The sequence below is a fragment of the Protopterus annectens genome, chromosome 2.part0, assembly GCF_019279795.1.
Source record: "Protopterus annectens isolate FY-2018-M chromosome 2.part0, PAN1.0, whole genome shotgun sequence".
In the NCBI taxonomy this organism is placed as follows: domain Eukaryota; kingdom Metazoa; phylum Chordata; order Ceratodontiformes; family Protopteridae; genus Protopterus; species Protopterus annectens.
Window position 1 is genome coordinate 1,538,296,835 of NC_056728.1, and position 18,952 is coordinate 1,538,315,786.

Here is an 18,952-nt window from a genome sequence, read left to right on the forward strand (position 1 = left end):
AATGAGGAACAAAAAAAAAATAATAGACAATTGTCAACAGTACCAAATATAGGGTAATGATAACAAAAAGACAGGATTGTGACATTTCCCAGATATGTGTGTGGTACAACATGATCATATATTCAGAAAATACGCACTAACTCTGTTAGAACGCTATGTGTATTTGAACCCTTGATTCAGTGCAGTAACAACACCCCCTCAGATGTGTTCCGTATCCCTCTTTGCCACCAACACAGGTCCAGAAAATGTTCCTTTCTCATTTGCTTGAACATGTCTAACGCCATTTATTTATTTATTTATTTATTTGGCATTTGTTTACTGGGATAGTCCAACTGCGTCTAAACGAACCCATTTTTAGTGGAGGCCCGGAGAGAAAAGCTCCAGCCAAAGACCAAAAATTACAAACCAAAATTTACAAACATATGATGCACCAACATATAGTATACATACATAATACCTACATATTACAACTTCTTAGTATAATACAAAGAGAAAAAATAAGTGTTGAAATTCAAAAACAAACAACTCAACAGTTTAGAGAACCAAGTGGTATCAAGAATTTATACAGTATAATGCATGCATTTTTTTTACATAGGTTATGAGAAATGTACTTTTTTAGTTTTTATTGCATTTTTAAATAACGTGAATTCAAATACATAAATCAATAAACAGATGACACAAAAAAGAAAACAAATACAAAAACTATATACAGTGTCCATAACAAAAGCTGACATTGAATGACATCATTAATATTTATATAATAAATCTTTTAAGTTAGGTGAGTTAGGGTTAGGGCGCAGGTCAGGTAAGTGTGCGATTGTGTAGACTTGAGGGTTAGGGTGGGGTAGGGGAGTTAGGGTTAGGGAGCGGGTAAGGTAAGTGAGCGATAGTGACGGACCTTAGGGTTAGGGTTGGGTTAAGGTAAGTGGATAGTGTAGGATTTTGTGAAATATGTGTGTGTGTGTGTGGATTATTTATTTTGGTGTGCTTGTGTTGTATGTATGTTTGTCGGAACAGCGAATCTGTTCAGTATTCTGGTGTTTCGCTCTACTGGGGTCGATATTATAACATTCAAAGTTATAAGACTTTGATGTTATGATATAGACCCGATCTGGCCAAGGTGTTTGATACCATTCACATTCAGGAATCAAAGAAAAACTTACTAAGCTAGACATCAATCCCTATATCACTAGGTGGGTTGCAAACTGGCTCACAGATAGAACCCACAGTGTGAAAGTCGCAGACTCCAAGTCAGACTGCTGACTAGTCACAAGTGGAGTCCCACAGGGTTCGGTCCTGGGATCTCTCCTGTTTATTATCTCCTTCTCTGAAGTCCAGGCCAGCACAAAGTGCCTCTGGCTGCCAAAGTTTGCAGACAATTGCAAGTTGGGAGCTATTATTAACTCCCCAAGTGATGTTGACATCCTACAGAAAGGCCTCACTGAGACCAATGAATGGTGTCAGAACCATGGCCTTAAGCGCAATGCCAAAAATGTGTCATCATCCCCTTTGGGAAATACCTGGTTCCCATGAATTACCACATTGATGGTAGTCCACTGAACACAGAAGATGTTATAAGAAATCTGGGAACACAGGTTGACAGCAACCTCTCTTTTGACCACCACATTGCCACTGTGTTCAGAAAGTCCTTCTATGTGGCACATCTCATTACTAAGGGTTTAGCATCCAAGAAGAAAGAGGTCATTGTCTCCCTCTACTCTTCCCTCATTAGGCCAATCATCAAGTACAATGCCCCATTTGGCATGTACCTCACTAGACACCTGCAACAACTAGAGAGGCTGCAAACGTACCTCACAAAGAGGATCCTAGGCCTTAAACACTTGTTCTATACAGACAGACTCAAAAAACTCCAACTATTTTCTGTCTCATATGGCCACTTAGAGGCGTTCTCTGCTTGACATACAAAGCCATGTCTGATCCAGCTCTGTTAGAAATGCTACATCTAAAGAAATCCCAATCCCTCCGCACCACATGCTCCAGTGACCTCAACCTTATTATCACAATCAACAGAACATGCTGGAGGGACAGGTTCATAACCCAGAGACTGCCCTTGCTATGGAATAGATTTCCCATGCATGTCAAACAGAACACCTCACTGGCCCTCTTCAACAGAAACCTTGATGACTGGATGGGAAATAGAAAATTCACCCCAGGGATCACTCCAGTGGCTCTAGTTGACAGAGGCACTGGGAACTAAGGTTGGGTGGCATGATGTCAGGGTAATCCTATGGGTTAGGTTTGCAAAGGCTCCAGGGCCATTAGCCTAGTACACACCTATGAACCTATAACAGTTGTTTACCAGGAAAGTCTGACTTGAAACAATCCAATTTTCAGTGGAGGCCTGGGAAGAAATGCTCCAGACACGTCTTTGTAATGTGGGAGGAAACTGGAGCACATGCAGAAAACCCACACAAATGCAGTGAGGGAATGCAGACTCCACACAAAAGGCACCCCAGCCAAGAATCAAACCAAAGAACCTCTTGCTGTAAGGTGACAACAGAAACCGCTGCACCACTGTGCCATCCAATGTTACACACATTTGTTTCTAGACAAGAAAATTCTGAGAAACAGAAGCAACTTCTACTTTTCCAATTTAACATAATGACCTTTCTGGCAATAGCCAGGAAAGACCATAGGAGACACACTTGAATTTTGGTGATAGGACCTAGAAATGAAACATTAAATAGAATTAAATAATTCATTATATCACATTTGTCTGACCATAAGTCTTTAGCAAAATTTCTAAATTATTCCCAAAATGAGACAACCTTTTGACACTTTAGAATCATATGCTCCCAATCTGCCTCTAAATTATCATTGCATCTCCAACATCTTAGGTTTTCTTTTTTATAAAAAAGACCTATTTTGTACAGTGTTAAAAAACTTCTATACAAAAACTTCTAAGTAAAAACTCTCCAGTAAATGGATGATGTGAAGTTGCATACAGACTTTAAATAAAGCTTTTTGTTGACCTCTGAGAATGGTTCCCTGTTTATTTTTGGAGATTATTCCCAATGAGACGCATAAAAACTCATAAGTTTAGATCTTAAATGTAAATTTATTATTATTATTATTGATAAGTATGACTTATTTTTATATTTAATAAAGCTAATCTGAAAAAAGAATTCTCAAATGTTAGGAATGGATTTAGTATTCATGGCTAGTGGTATTTGCAAACTACTATTTATGAACTCACTTAGAGTCTGTATATCTAACCAATTTGTATTATTTGCATTATATCTAGCTAAAATTTGTCCTGCAGAAATTATTTTATTTCTGTCTAAAAATAGGTACCAAAATGTTAATTTGTTCTTTCCAAGATTACATATTATTATATTAAAAGATTCTAGACAGCCGATGGAATAAGCTATAGAAAAATCAGGAACAATAACTGCTAAACTAAATAATTACTTTCCATTGCCATTTTAAAATGGGTCTATATCACTTAATTGAATCTCACATCATTGAACCCCTCTTCAACGAACAGCTTTTAATCAAACTGTCAAATAAGCAAATGGAATATTAATCAAAAATGTTCCTAGGTCAGACCAATGGTGGCCACCCAAGTGACCATGGAAAAAATCAGAAAACTTAAAATCTACCCAGGTGGGGAGCTTTGCACCGCCACACCCCCCAATTTGGAGGGTTGCACTCCTACACCTCCCTAACTAAATATACCAGCTCCAAGATCACACTACGGTGTGGAAAAGGGCAAATTCCATATGGTGACCAACCATTGGTTTGCCCTAGGAAAAACTTTGATTAAAATTCCATTCACTTATTTGAGAGTTTGATTAAAAGGTGTTCAACAAAGAGGGGCTCGGCAATGTAAGATTCAATTAAGTGATATAGAACCTTTTAAAATTATATAGGGCATGTTTAATTCCAAAGGTATATGCATCAATTCTTCCATTATTTATACAATAGTCTTTTAGCACCCAATATATTACATTAATGTTTGATGAAACATTACATTTTGTTTCAATTACCATATTTGAAGCTAGAATTTGTTCATGCAAACATTTCCAATTTGAGCTATATGTTGAACTTAGCCAAAGACTTACACTGTTTAAAATAGTAGATTTAATATAAAGATCAATGTTAGGGGACCCAATGCCATTTTCTTTTCAACTTTTAGTATGCCAGTCATAGGATATTCTTGGCTTTTGGGAATGCTACAAAAATTTAATAATATACTATTTAACCTCTTAATAGTTTTTTTGGGGGTAATAATAGTAATGATTGATTAAGATATAGTATATTTGGTAATATTATCATTTTTATTAGTACAAGCCATTGAGAAAAAACATTCTGTTCCAGCTTTCAATTAGTTTTGAACTGCTATTTGTTATTTTTTTATAATTTAATGCCACTGTTTCTCTCCATTTAGTTTTTATATTAACTTCTAAATATTTAAGTTGTCTATTTTCCCAATTAAATGCTTTGTACTTTTTTATTATTGGCTGTAACTTTTTTATTTATTAACATTCTTTCTGATTTATTGCAATTAAATTTTAATCCAAAGATTTTATCAAAGTATTTTACTGATTTAATAATATTCTGTAATGAAGATTAAATATTTTTAGTAGCTAATAAAATATCATCCGCAAATAATTGGGTTTTGAGAGTTATACATATCATCAACTGAAAAAAACTTTGATTTCCTTATTGTGTCTAATATACACAGCAAAGGGTTCTATAGATAGGGCAAAAATTAATGGAGATAGTCAACATCCTTGTTTTGTTCCCCCTTGAAATTTTAAAAGAATGAAAAATGAAAGAATCAATTTTAGCAAAAGAAAAGGTGTTATTATATAATTTCATTACTATTTCTATAGTTTGGAGAAAAAATATATACATTAAGAACTTTTTGCAAATATAACCAATTATTTGAATCAGAGGTCTTGTTAATATCTAAAAATAATATTGATAACTCTTTTTTATTATTATTAGCTAAATCTATTAAAGATAAAAGTCTAATAATGTTTCTTGCACTTTTCTTTCCACGATTAATCCAGTTTGATCTTCACTAATCAAGTTTGGAATTATGTTTAGCCTTTTAGTCAATATGGCCATGAAAATTTCATAATCAACATTTAATAAGGAAATATGATGATATGAAGTGCACATCTTAGGGTCTTTATCTTGTTTTCAAATAGGGAAAATCAAAGAGTATTTTATGAGGGTGGAATATTTAATTAACTTTTAACTTCTTCAAATAAATTTATTACAGTTTTAGTACATTATCTGGAATTATTTTATATAATTCTGTCATTAAGCCATCTAAACCAGGAGCCTTATTATTTTTAGATTTTTTATTTGTTCTTTCAGTTCTCTAATAGTAATGCTTTATCTAACATATCATTTTGGTCTTTTGTTATTGTATGTTTTATATTGTCTTTTAAGAAGTTGTCAGTACTATCAGTATTATCTAATACTAGATCTATATTATTAATTTTTTTCATAATGTCTTCTAAAAGCTTCCAAAATGTCATTTGCTTGTTGCTCTTTTAAGATTATTATTTACTTGATATGAGATTTCTTTAATATGATTTATGCTATTTAATGTTTTTGATCTTATTGCTATTCTATGTAGATGTTTATTGTGACTTTCTGATTTAGTATTTCTATGTACTTTTGGTTCAATGTTTTTAATTCTGTAATTGTATCTCTATTGGAGGGTTTAATTTTAATTTTAAGTCATACATTTTTGATTGAGGCACATTCAATTCATTATCCCATTCCTTTCTTTTTAATAAATATCAACTCTTTATTCTACCATAAATATAGAGCTTTAACGTGTCCCTCAGGATAACATTAGAAACTTCACCATTGATATTGGTGTCCATAAAACATCCAGTTCATTGAAAAAAAAAACATTCTTTACATCCTTTAATTTTAACTACATATGCCAGTATTCTTTGCCAAAATATTAATTCACTTGTCTTTAGATTACATTTGAAAATAATGGCATTATGATCACACAAACAACAGGATGTTATTGATACTTTTTCTATTGTTGAGTATAGTCCATTAAAAGCAAATACTTTATCAATATTTGTTTGGGTGCCAAATCTATAAGAATAGTGTGTATAATTTAATATATTTGACAATTTTAGGTCTTCAATATCACAGATCCATCATATTGTTAAAATTGTTTAGTTGTTTATCAGTAGCAGTTATTTTGGGTTTCTTATCTTTGGCATTGTCCTTTTCTGAAAGTATAAAATTGAAGTCACCTGCCATTAGAATTTCACATTTGCATTGAAAGCTATACAATTTAAATACTTTTTTTGCTACTATGGAACCAGTTCCAGGAATCCAGTATGTATTAACAAAAGTAAACATTTTCTTATCTGTTTCAAGAACAACTAATCCCATCATACCATTTTGTCAGTGTAAAAATCAATTACTTTGGGTGTAGTTAACACTTTCTTCCAGAATATTATAGTGCCTCTTCTTTTGACATTATAATGTGAATCTGCCAGTATTGAATATTGTTTACATGTTAGTCAATATTTTTCATTATTAGATGTGTTTCCCATAAGAATACTATATTGGATTTATTCATTTTAAGATACTTAAACAAACTACCTCTCTTCATACGATTATTTAATCTATTCATGTTCAGTGAAATACACTTATATATTGTCATTTCTAAATTGTATTAAGTCTAGCAGATTTAAGTAATAATTTTCAAAAATTTGAAAGTATTTAGGTATAACATTTTTTATTATGGACAAAAAATATATATATACGGGTCTATGTCGCTTGGTCGAAATCCCAAAATCTCGAACAAGCAACATAGACACCCATAAGAGTGAAAGTGCACTACTGTGAAAGTGCATTATCGTGAAAGCCGGTTTTCCGAACCAGCAAAAAACAAAAGAAATACTGATAAAATCAGTATTTTGCAATGAGGCAAGCCCCCCTGCACCCCCCATTTAAATATACCAACTCCGAGATCACAGAGAAATATTCCCGTTACACGCTGTATGAAGATCTCCATGCAGTCCAGTCAAGCTTTCACAAACTCGATCATTTGGGGTGGGCCATATGAGGTTTGAGATTGTGGGAATTCAACCATTTGCAGTAGACCCGTAAATATATATATATATATATATATATATATATATATATATATATATATATATATATATATATATAGATAGATATATATGGGACTACTACACATGATCGATATTTCATTTCACTGAAATTAATTTGACTGAGACCATAATATCGAAATTTCAAAATACTAAAAACTCACTTGACTAAAACTCATAAGACTGAAACCTTAACAATGCTAGATTTCAACATACTAAATTGTAAATAATAGACATACTCACTTACAACACCAATGACTAACACTTTCCAGAACTGAAAAACTACTTACATACCCTCTTAACAGAAGCTGGATGATATAAGCCAAACTAGGTGGGGGGGCTACACATCCCACACCCCCCCTAACTATATATACTAACTTCATGATCGCACTACAGTGGGGAAAAGGGCATATACCTTTTACTTACCTTACAGTAGTCTAAACGCTGCCACTACTATGTTGAAATTTAGCATTGCTAAGGTTTCAGTCTTATGAGTTTCAGTCAAGTGAGTTGTCAGTATTTTGAAATTTCAATATTATGGTCTCAGTCAAATGAATTTCAGTCAAATGATATTTCGATCATGTGCAGTAGACTCATATATATATATAATATATATATATATATATATATACATATATATATATATATATATATATAATATATATATATATATATATATATATATATAAAACATTGTGCCACTGTTAAATCTATACTAATTATTAATGCTCCATAAATTAGTATAAACATATACCCTAGACATTAATGGTTAATTTATTATGCTTAAACATTGTTAATGTATCTGCCTATGACTATTTAACAAATTAATAACCAATTAATAATACACTTACACTAAAAGTATAATTTGTAACACTAGTACCATACAGAGACTACATGCTAGTTCATTTGTCAAATTCCCCCAATATTACCTAAAATCTTAAAACAAAAGATTGTATATTCCTATATAAGAGATTTATCTGAAAACAAAACAACATGTACATTTTCCAGCATCTAACAAAATAAACCACTCCTATACTTTATTTGACAAAAATATAGTAAATTCAAAGGTAATAAATGGCCTTGTCTTTGCCAAAGACTGATGACAACAACCAATCAGTAACCAATCTATAGATATAAACCCATTAGAAACTCAAATTTCATTTATTAACCCCCTTCCCCTCATGATACATATACGTATCATGCAGCTCGAAAAAAATATCCATCAACATATCATCATGCAGATAGTATTTTCACAGTATAATTTGCAAAACACATAAATATGTTTAATTTATATATATATATATATATATATATATATATATATATATATATATATATATATATATGTTACCTATTTATATACATTCTTGCCATCTAAAGTATAATTGAAGACATTCTTTGAGAATAGAGATAGATGGGAAGATAGTGGAACAGGTAAACAGCTTCAAGTATCTGGGAGGGGTGGTTGAGGAGAAGGGTAGTCTGAATGAAGAGGTCAAAGCTAGAATCAGAGGGGCTGCAGCCAACTGGCATAGAGTATCAAGTGTAGTATATGACAGAAGAATGCCAAAGAAGCTGAAAAGTAAGGTGTACAAGACAGTGGTGCAACCAGTACTACTGTATGGTACAGAAACCTGGGGAGTAAAGGCAGAACAGTTGAAGATGCTAGAGGTGGTGGAAATGAAGTGCCTGAGAAAGGTGGTAGGATGCACACTGTGAGACAGGCGAAGAAATGAGGACATAAGAGCAGAAGCCAAAGTAGCTCCAATTGCAGAAAAGATCATAGAAAACAGATTACGATGGTATGGGCACATGTGTAGAAAAGTAGAAGACAATCTGGAGAAGGAGATTTGGGACAGACAGGAAGAAGGTAAGAGGAAGCGAGGGTGTCCAGCAAAGAGGTGGATGGATTGTGTGAAAAAAGATCTGCGACAGTCAGGCATGAGTGTTGAAGAAGGCAGGAGAGTGGCACTGAATCGAGAGAGTTGGCGACAGTTATACAATACCCCGATCCCATGTAAATGGGAAAAAGGGGATGATGATGATGATGATGATTCTTTGTACCATTTTAACACTAACTTCCTTATATTAGATTTAAATAAGTTGTGCCAATATATATTCATCTGTTTGAAATTACATTTTGTTAAGCAAGTCATTTTCTTCTGACAAAGTTTAAGAACACCTTTAAAAAATAAAAAAAATTCCCCCAAAGGAAACTTGTACTGCTTAATATGGATAAAATACACATCAGTTTATATGTGTGTGTGTGTGTATATATATATATATATATATATATATATATATATATATATAAATAGTCATTTTGTGATGTTTCATTTCCATGTTGAAAAGAATAGACATTTGTCTTTGTTATTAACTTTCATTCATTTCAGATCTCTAATAATGCATCTACAAATAAAACTAGGTTCTAGGTAAATTCTAGAAGAAATAAAACTTAGTATATTATCTCTTACGTTTAGCATCACTTTAAGTATTTATTCCAAACATCTACCCAACTTATATTCAGGAGCATGGTAGTAAAAATAAGACAAAAGTAAAACTGTTTCCTTCAGTTTAATCAATGGAGTATTGCCATTTAAATATTCATGGTGCTGCTTTAACACTTTAACACTTTTTACACTATTCAAAATTTCCCATTTCCTCAAGAAAACATTAAATAGATTCATATATTTTATATTTTTCTATAAACTGCCTCATTTAAAATGAGACTAACATATATTTTATATTTTAGTTTTCACAAGTTTCATAAACATCTGCAGTTTTATTTTTCCATCGTTCATCTCCTTTCCATTTCAGCATTCCATTCCGATACTCTCTGCAGGGTTCAAAGGTCAATTTCAGACTGCTGGCACTTATGTTGCTTCGCATAGCTGCAGATTTTCTTTTCCAACTGAAAATGAATCTTGATCCTATTCTAAGCCTTGCAGTAAGGTAAAGTTTAAGATTTTAAGTGGGAACTTTTCTAAAAATGTTGTCAAAGTCTTTAAATATGCCTGTGACTGCTAAAACATGAGTTAAACAGTTAAAAAAATGTCCATAGAAGAAACAATCTACTGTGGTGTAACTAATATGTTAAAAACAGCTACTAGACTAGTTTGCAAGATTTAGGGAATGCCTAATCAATATTTATGCAAAGAATTCAATTAGTCAGTAGGGTATACACTCATTTAATGAGAGCTATAGAAAAGAGGCAATAATAATATTTGAAACAGCATTTCTTAACATATGTATTTTAAAAGGCCTCTAATTCACTCTGAAGCATTTTCTATTTTCCCCCAAAGTAACTCAGCATGTCAGTGTCTGAATAAATACTTTAGACTCTTGTACTAATAAAAGATATTCATTTAACTTATGACATTTTATAGTAGCCTGCATTAAAGTTTTATCAAAGTGTTAAATTACTCTGCAGATAGATGCTACTGTGCTATTTATGAATATTACTTTATGAATTATTATTTTTATGATTTAATAAAAGAGAGAGGATTACCTTGAAATATTTAGTTTCCTTTTAACTGTTGAGGCAACTTATATATACTGTAATAAAATATATTACCAGAGATATAGTAAATCCAAAAAGAGCAAGTAATCAGTAAAGTCCTTGTCACTTTTCTTTTAATTTTTTTACTGTTATTTTCTTTTGTTGACCATCCATTTCTGATTGCATGCCTCTTTAAACTTGCTGAGGACTAGTCCATTTATTTTCATTTATCTATAAGTTTGTTTTTCTGGGTAACATCAAGAGCTTCACCTAATGAGTTGAATACCTTCTGACCCCCAGATAGGAATATTTTGATTTTTGCAGGAAATAAGATTTGAGCCTTAGTATTTGATTTTTAAGACTCTTGATTAACGGGATGCAGGCTTTTCATTTAGAAATTATTGAAGAAGTATAATCATTATCAAATCTAATAGTTTTGCCATTGTAGGTAATTGGGGAGTTAGACCATGCTGTTCTCAGGACCAAATCCTTATCTTGTGTTGAAATAAACTTGACAATTATAGATCTCAATGTGGATGAGGTTTTTATTGAAGAGTTGTTTGAAAGAGACCTATGTGCCCTGTCTATTCCAAAAGAAAGTGACTCCGGCAAGTTCAAAGTTTTTTGAAGCCAAGTGTTTAAAAATCGAACACATTGTTTCCTTCTTCTTTCTCTGGAACACCATACATTCTTATATTGTTCCTCCTGGATCTGCTTTCAATATCATCTGCTTTTTCTAAAAGCAGAGTATTTTGCTTCAGCAGAAATTCAACCTTTCATTTTCATTTAATCTGCCATCTACATCACTGAGTGATTCCTCTATGGAGATGATTTGGTTGGAATGTTTCTTAATTGTTTCATTTAGTAAGTCAAGTTGTTTCTTATTTTCTTGTTTGATGCTGTCCATTTTACTTTCCAGTCTGTCTATTTTCACTGATATTTCCTGAATACTGGCTACAAGAGCCTGAAGTTCTTTCTTCATCCCTGACTCATGACTGCAATTAAGTGTAACTCTTAGGATTATAACAAAATAAAGTCTTCAAAAGTCAATTCTGTTGCTGTATTTTTTTCACACTGTATTTATTATCATATTAATGCTATTTTGAAGATAAATTATTTTTAGTTTTGTATATAAAAACCCTGTCAAAATATTAGTACAGAGGCAAAGTGGTGTTTTTGTGCTGTTAACTGCTAGGCATCTTAACCATTTCCCCAGTGTGATGTTCTTCCAGAAATGTACTTTTTTCATATGTTGCCCCAAATGGCAATAATTAAACTTTCTCAGATTGTTAGTGCGAGTAAAGAAAGCATTATTGGTAGAGAAGGGGGAGAGTAAAGGATATGGGAATAGTAGAAAGAATTCTATTACAGCCTGCACAGAAAGTGGTGAAATGACTGCTATGGAGAAGATAATTCTAGGGAGTGAATAATAGCCAGAAAAACAGGTGTGACATTAGCCAGGAGTAGAACGTGAGCACAGCTGTGAATTACTGAAATGTAGTTTTAGAGATGTTTTAAAGGCTCCTAGATAGGGAATTGTTCTGGAAGGTAGGGTGAGAAAGTTCCAAACTTTTGTAACAGAGTAAGAGTAAAGGCTCTGTCCTGGTTATTTTGGCATATTGACAAATACTTTACACTAATAGTAGCCCACACCATATTAATGTTTGGTTGCCAACTTTGCCGGCTATTTCTTCTCTTTATTTTCTAAACATCTTCCCTTCCTCTCAACTTAACTACAGAAATGCTATTTCATGGCCATTTATTTGCATCTTTGTTTCAATGTGTATTATAGATGATCAGCATTTCAGACACATTTTAAGCAGAGGATGGTCAGTATGCTCTTACTACAAGGACATTGATGATTTTGAGCTTGTTTCCATAGCTGTCAAGGTGCTTACCCTTTTTATTTTTAAGTCTATTCTGCATGACACAAACACTTCAAAGAGTAGAGTTTGTTCAGTATTGAGGAATCAGAACAGTGATACTTGCAAGCCATTAGCAGCTAAAAATTGTCATTGACCCTCCCTGCAGTCCTAGGGTGAGTGTATGCAATCATGCAGCTACTTACACAGTGTTTACACCCCCTGCACCAAGTAATTTTTTTTTTTTTTTTTGGTATTCAAGAATGCTAATGATTTCACACCTCATGTGCATCTTCACAGTGCTCTGAGGGCCAAATCTACACTATATAAACATAATGGTGTAGGTACGGAAGTGGAAGGAGGGGAGACTGATTGGTTACAGACGATTACTTCTAGTTACTTGGAGGAGATGGTTTTACAGATTACTACACTATGCCATATGGTATGTCTGTCCTCTTCATAAACTGCTTTTTCATATTTTGAATGTATTTCCATATGCATTCGAAAAAAGAATGTTAATATTAATGCAGTTTTAAAAATCACTGCTGGTGTACTGCACATTTGTCAGTTCTTGCTGTGCTTTCAAAGTTAGTATGGTTAAATCACATTATTTTGTTATTCACCAGGTACTGCAGACAAGTCTATTGTGTTTATTATCCACTTCAAGGGTTTGTGCATGTGTAGCTAATGGATGTGATAGGCTTATCAGATGGCCCCTGGTGACATCCACAGCAGTGGAAAAAACAATGGAACTTGAGTGGGCAGTTAGACTTTGAAATTTTGCCTAGTTGTTGATAATACTGTCATCAAACAGACATTTACACAACTGCTGTCATCATTACAGCTATGTTAACAGAATGGATGTAATGCTAACATATTAATGTTTCTTATTTTATGAGAGTGGCTCGCTCAGCTTGTCTGTGGTCAAAAATGAGGATTGTGTGTTCAGTTGTTTTGTGTTGAGGATGGGTGCACTGATTTGGTTTGAGGAGAATGAGTTCTGTATGTGTTAGAAATGTTTTTTTTTTATTCATGTCATACAGGATTATGGCACTCAGACCATCTGTTCCACAAAAGCCACCTTTCAGTGATATAGAGAATGAGGTCATCATTAAAGCCTTACGTCACCATGGATCCTTCTTGCTTGACAGAGGCAGAAGTAATATGTCAGCCAGGGTAGAGCATATAGCAGTAGGTGGGTGTTGACATAAACACAGTGGGTTGATGTGCCAGAAAATATAATCAAGTGTGGCAACATTCTACTGATATAATTACAGCTGCACGATAACAGATGTCTAAAGATGGGGGGGTCTTGCTATGGAACCACCACTCACTGAAAATGTGCATTTCCTGTCCACTGTCCAAGATCCAGACAGCTCACCAGAGAGTTCACACAGACTCCTTGATGTTGGTCCTGATGTGTACAACAGACCAAGCAGGTCCCAAGAAGAAATCCTAGGTATGCTACACACACATACACACACACACACACACACACACACACACACACACACACACACACACACACACACACACACACACACACACACACACACACACACACACATATATATATATATATATATATATATATATATATATATATATATATATATATATATATATAGCATGTAATGCCATTCTAGACGCCTTTATATGTTACTGCTTCTACATCTGAAAACATTGATACGTGTGCCTTACAAAAAAGAAGAGGCCAACAGAGATTATTTTGGGGAGGGGTGGTCAGTCTGACTGATTCTGAGATATTTCTTAAGGGGTAGATAGGAATAGCATTACTCTCTTGCCATTGTGTCATTTGCATCGTGGCATTTACTAGCTTTTTTCTGCTGCCTTCCCCTTTTTCCAGGAATAATAGCATTACCATATTAAAGACCATCTGCAGATGGTAAGCACAACCTTTCTTTGATTAGTAATAACCATTACTTAGATGCAAGTCCAAGGAGAGATTAAAAAGTACTGTATTGCTTTAACATCTGAAATTATTTAATGTGAGTGTGTAGAACCAAGTTTTGATCATTTTCAGTTGCTATTTCTCTCCTGCTTTTGTTTATTGATTGTTATCACACATGATCCTGGCAGTGGTAGTGTAGAACTCATACCAACTGATGTTAGAGTACTGGTAGCTTCTGATGATGATGATAGTGATATAGAGGCACAGTCAGGGTATTAAGAGGTTCAGTTTGACACTGAGGTTATGGCTCTCACATCCACTGGCTTTATTTTGGACACAGTCAGTATGCCTATGCATACCCATTTCACTCAGACCTCAAATATAGGACAGGTACAGGGTGACACAGTTGATTGGGGTAGTGTGGTTACTCCATTTGCAGAGCTAGTTGAGTCTGCCTGTAGCTACCATGAGGGCATGGCACCACTGAGGGTTGCTAGAGGTGCTAGGAGGAGGCCCACTATTCACCCTTGTACTATTGCTGTTGTGTCACTATGTGCCATGAGACACATGTATAGGGCCTTCATGGAGGCACAGGCACATTCCACCAGGGCCTTGGAAGAGATTATGTGAGTTCTAAATCTGGCACATTCTGAATTGTATAACTACCTCAACCATGCAGGTGACTCATTGGATAGGATGAGTGACACACTGGATTGGGCAGTGTCTGTGATGGAATGTCTGCTGGGGGAGGGCCAGCATCCACATATCCATAGAAATGCAACATCCTCTGGTGTTGTCCAACATGACCATGCCAGATTCCACTCCCATAATAGTGCTACTACCACTGCTCCATCAGTGATTGAGGTGTCCACACCCAAATATGGTACGCCACAGGGTCGTGGTCCTGGATATAGTCATGAAGACAACTCATCCAGCAGACATTGCTCATGTTTGGGTAGCATCCCCACTTTGAACCAAAGATGTGTAAGTGGCAGTGCAACTCCTGGCAAAAGCACTTTACATGGTTTGGAATGATGACACTGAACTGACAACTCTGACTTGCATGTCTCACACCTGTCCAACATGGCAGCTCATAGTACTAGCACAGAGCTTCATTGTGTTCATGCAGACACAGTCATTTCACAAAAACTGCCCATACTGTCCCACACACACACAAAACTAAGATAACCTTAACGTTGATTGGGATAGATCTCCTGCTAGTGGCCCTGAGATATTTCTGCTTTGCTGTATGTTTTGTGTTTCTTACTCACACACACTCACTCACTACTTTGGTGTCAGTCTTAGCCTACAGCCCCCCCTCCACCCTGTGCAAATGTTGATGATTGTACCATGTTGTTTGTTCATTTGAGTTTGACTTAGGGTTTCATATATGTCTGATGCACACAGTGGACAGCTAAGAGTGTCTTTCTCAGTATGTTGATTATATGCATAGTTGGTACATAATAGGATTGTGGATTTTTCTGTAAATACTAATTTCAGAAGGCTTTTTTTCATTTAGTATTGTGCGTAATTCATGTATTTAAGCCAGTGATATTGCATTCCTGTTTATTGCTGTACTTGTGAAACTGTTGATATAATTGTACTATTGACTGTTTTGTGTACTGTGGGTATGTAACTGGCTTGATGCCAGTTATTATCTATAATGCATACCTGTATATTGCAGATATCACTCCTATAAACTAAAAATGCCATTGGTGGACACCTCACACAGGTTCTGATTGAGTACCTTTATAACTGACAGTATACAGGAAGTTACACATTTGTTCTAAAATACAGGTTTCACATTAACTTGACATTACTGCAGTTATGAGTTTTGTGCTTTGGGGCTGCCTCATTCTGATGCTATCCATACACAGACATTACATGGGTAAGTAAAGCTGGTGGACATTGGATAGCATAACTTTTAATATTTGTATCTGCTTAGGTTGTTATGTGTATTCCTTTACTGGTGGGTGTGTGTGCTATTATTTGCCTCTTAATTGATGAGTGTGTGTGCTAACCTCTGAGTCTTAGGATGTGAGTGTGTGTGCTATCCTTTGCCTCTTAGCCAGGGCAAGGACATATTGTGTATGCCTACATCTGCCAGCTACCTCTGCAGCTGTAGATTCTCCCTCAGAATCCTCATGTGTGTGCGCTGGAGATGTTGGCCATGCCTGTGATCTAGGAATTTGTGGACTTGGCCCTTACTGTTCATCTTGAAGCTGTTTCCTCAAAATGATATTGTGCAATATTGTACAGACTGTGAGAATTTCTGTGCAGATGTCTGGGCCGTACTGCAGGGTACTACCTGTTGTGACTAGACAGTGGAACTGTGACGTCAGTATATCAAACACGTGCTCTATGATGTTTCTAATATGAGCACGAACATCATTGTATCCCTCTTCTGTGAGTGTGCGTGCATTTCTGATGGATGTCATGAGCCATAGTTTCAGGGAATAACCTGCATCACCCAATAGATGGCCTTGTGGAACATCACAAACCTTGTGCAAAGCTGTGAGATGTGCCATATGTGTGAGTCATAATACCTGCCTGGGTTACCTGTCCTGCACAGATATTGAGGATGATCTCTCGGGCATTACAGACAACCTGGTAGTTGATTGAGTGGAACCCCTTCCTGTTGATGTACGTCTTTCCCTGATCATCATGCGGTGCTTTTATTTCTATGTGAGTGCAGTATATGGCCTCCAAGACTTCTGGGAAGTGTGTTACAGCAAAAAATTCCTGCATTATTCTTCTCTGGGGTGCATGGAAAATATATATACTCCCTTACATGTTCTAGCATAGCATTGAGAGATTGGTGAAATATTCTGGAGGCTGAGGCCTGTGAAACCCCCTAGTATTTCCCTTGTGGGTCTCTGGAATGTACTAGTAGGTAATATCATTAATGCTACACATACCTTAATTTCCACGGGTATACCTTCTCCTCGAATTTCCTTGGGTCTGAGGTGGAGGTGGCAGAAGTTGCAGAGTTCCTGTAGTGTCACATATCAACTCATTATCACCCTACTATTTCAATGTCATGCACTCTGTGATATGTTAAACAGGATCTGAACCCCCGTCTTCTCTTTGGACAAGGTCTATCAGCAGCAGCATAGATTTGAGCCTGTTACACATACAGATGCAAGAGAGCAACAGCAACCCCTAACATTGCTTTTTTCTAAGTGTGATGGTTGCTGTAGTCCAATAGGTTTTAGTATTCATAGCAAAGGGCTACACCATCTCTACATGGTTACTTTATAGCTTTCTGAAAGGCTCAGCTATATTGGATTGGTTCATAGCATGTAATTTAGCTGACTATGCTTTCATTAGCATACTCTGCTAATTACCTTTGTTTGGCGTCTCTACACAACATGTAGAGCCATTTAATGAATAAAAAATGGTGCACTATCATATATTTGTAGGGCCATGACACACATACAAAAACAGTGCAGAAGTTAGTCGTTCATGAATCCAGCCTGTAGTATATTTATTTACTTTCTATTTGTTAAGTGGATAAGTAGACTGTTTCAAAGACCCTTTCCAGCCATGCCCCAGGCCCAAATGGGTATTACAGGTTCATAGGTTCATAGGTAGGTACTAGGCTATTGGCCTTAGGGCCTATATAAGCCTAGCCAAAAAAGGTACCCTGGCTTTCGCCACCCAAGAAAATTATTTTCCTGTGCTCCTGTCAAGCAGACCCACAGAGGTGATCCCCAGGGTGAATTTCCTATTTCCCATCCAATCATCAAGATTTTTCTTCAAGAGTGCTAATGAGGAGCTTTGTTTGATATAGATAGGTAGTTTGTTCCAGAGTATGGGAAGTCTCTGGGACAGGAATCTATCCCTCCAGTATGTTCTGTTTATTGCATTGACAAGGTTTAGGTCCCTAGAGCATGTAGCTCGGAGGGATTGGGATTTCTTTAAGTGGATTATGTCCAACAGGTCTGGGTTTGACATAGCTTTGTATGTTAGGCAGAGATCGCCTCTGAGTAGCGATATGCGACGGAGTAAAGCTGGAGTTTTTTGAGACGATCTGCATAGGGCATCTGTTTGAGGCCAGTAAACCTCTTTGTGAGGTATTTCTGTGGCCTTTCTAGTTGTTGTAGATGTCTTGTGAGGTACATCCCAAAAGGGGCATTGTACTCTATAATGGGGCTAATAAGTGACGAGTAAAGGGGAACAATGACCTCTTTTTTCCTGTATGAGAAACCTTTTGTGATGAGGTGTGCCACGTAGAAGGATTTCCTGACTACTGTGGTGATGTGATTATCAAAGGAGAGACTACTGTCCACCTGTGTCCCAAGGTCTCTTATCACACTTTCAATGTTAAGTAGACTACCACCTATGTGGCAGCTCATGGGTACAGAGTTTTTACCAAAGGGGATGACAATGCACTTTTTGGCATTAAGCTTGAAGCCATGGCTTTGACACCAGGCATCTGTCTCCATGAGGCCCTTTTGTAGGATGTCCACATCGTTCGGAGTTTTGATTATGGTTCCTAGTTTGCAGTCATCTGCGAACTTCATTAGCCAAAGACCTTTTGTGCTAGCCT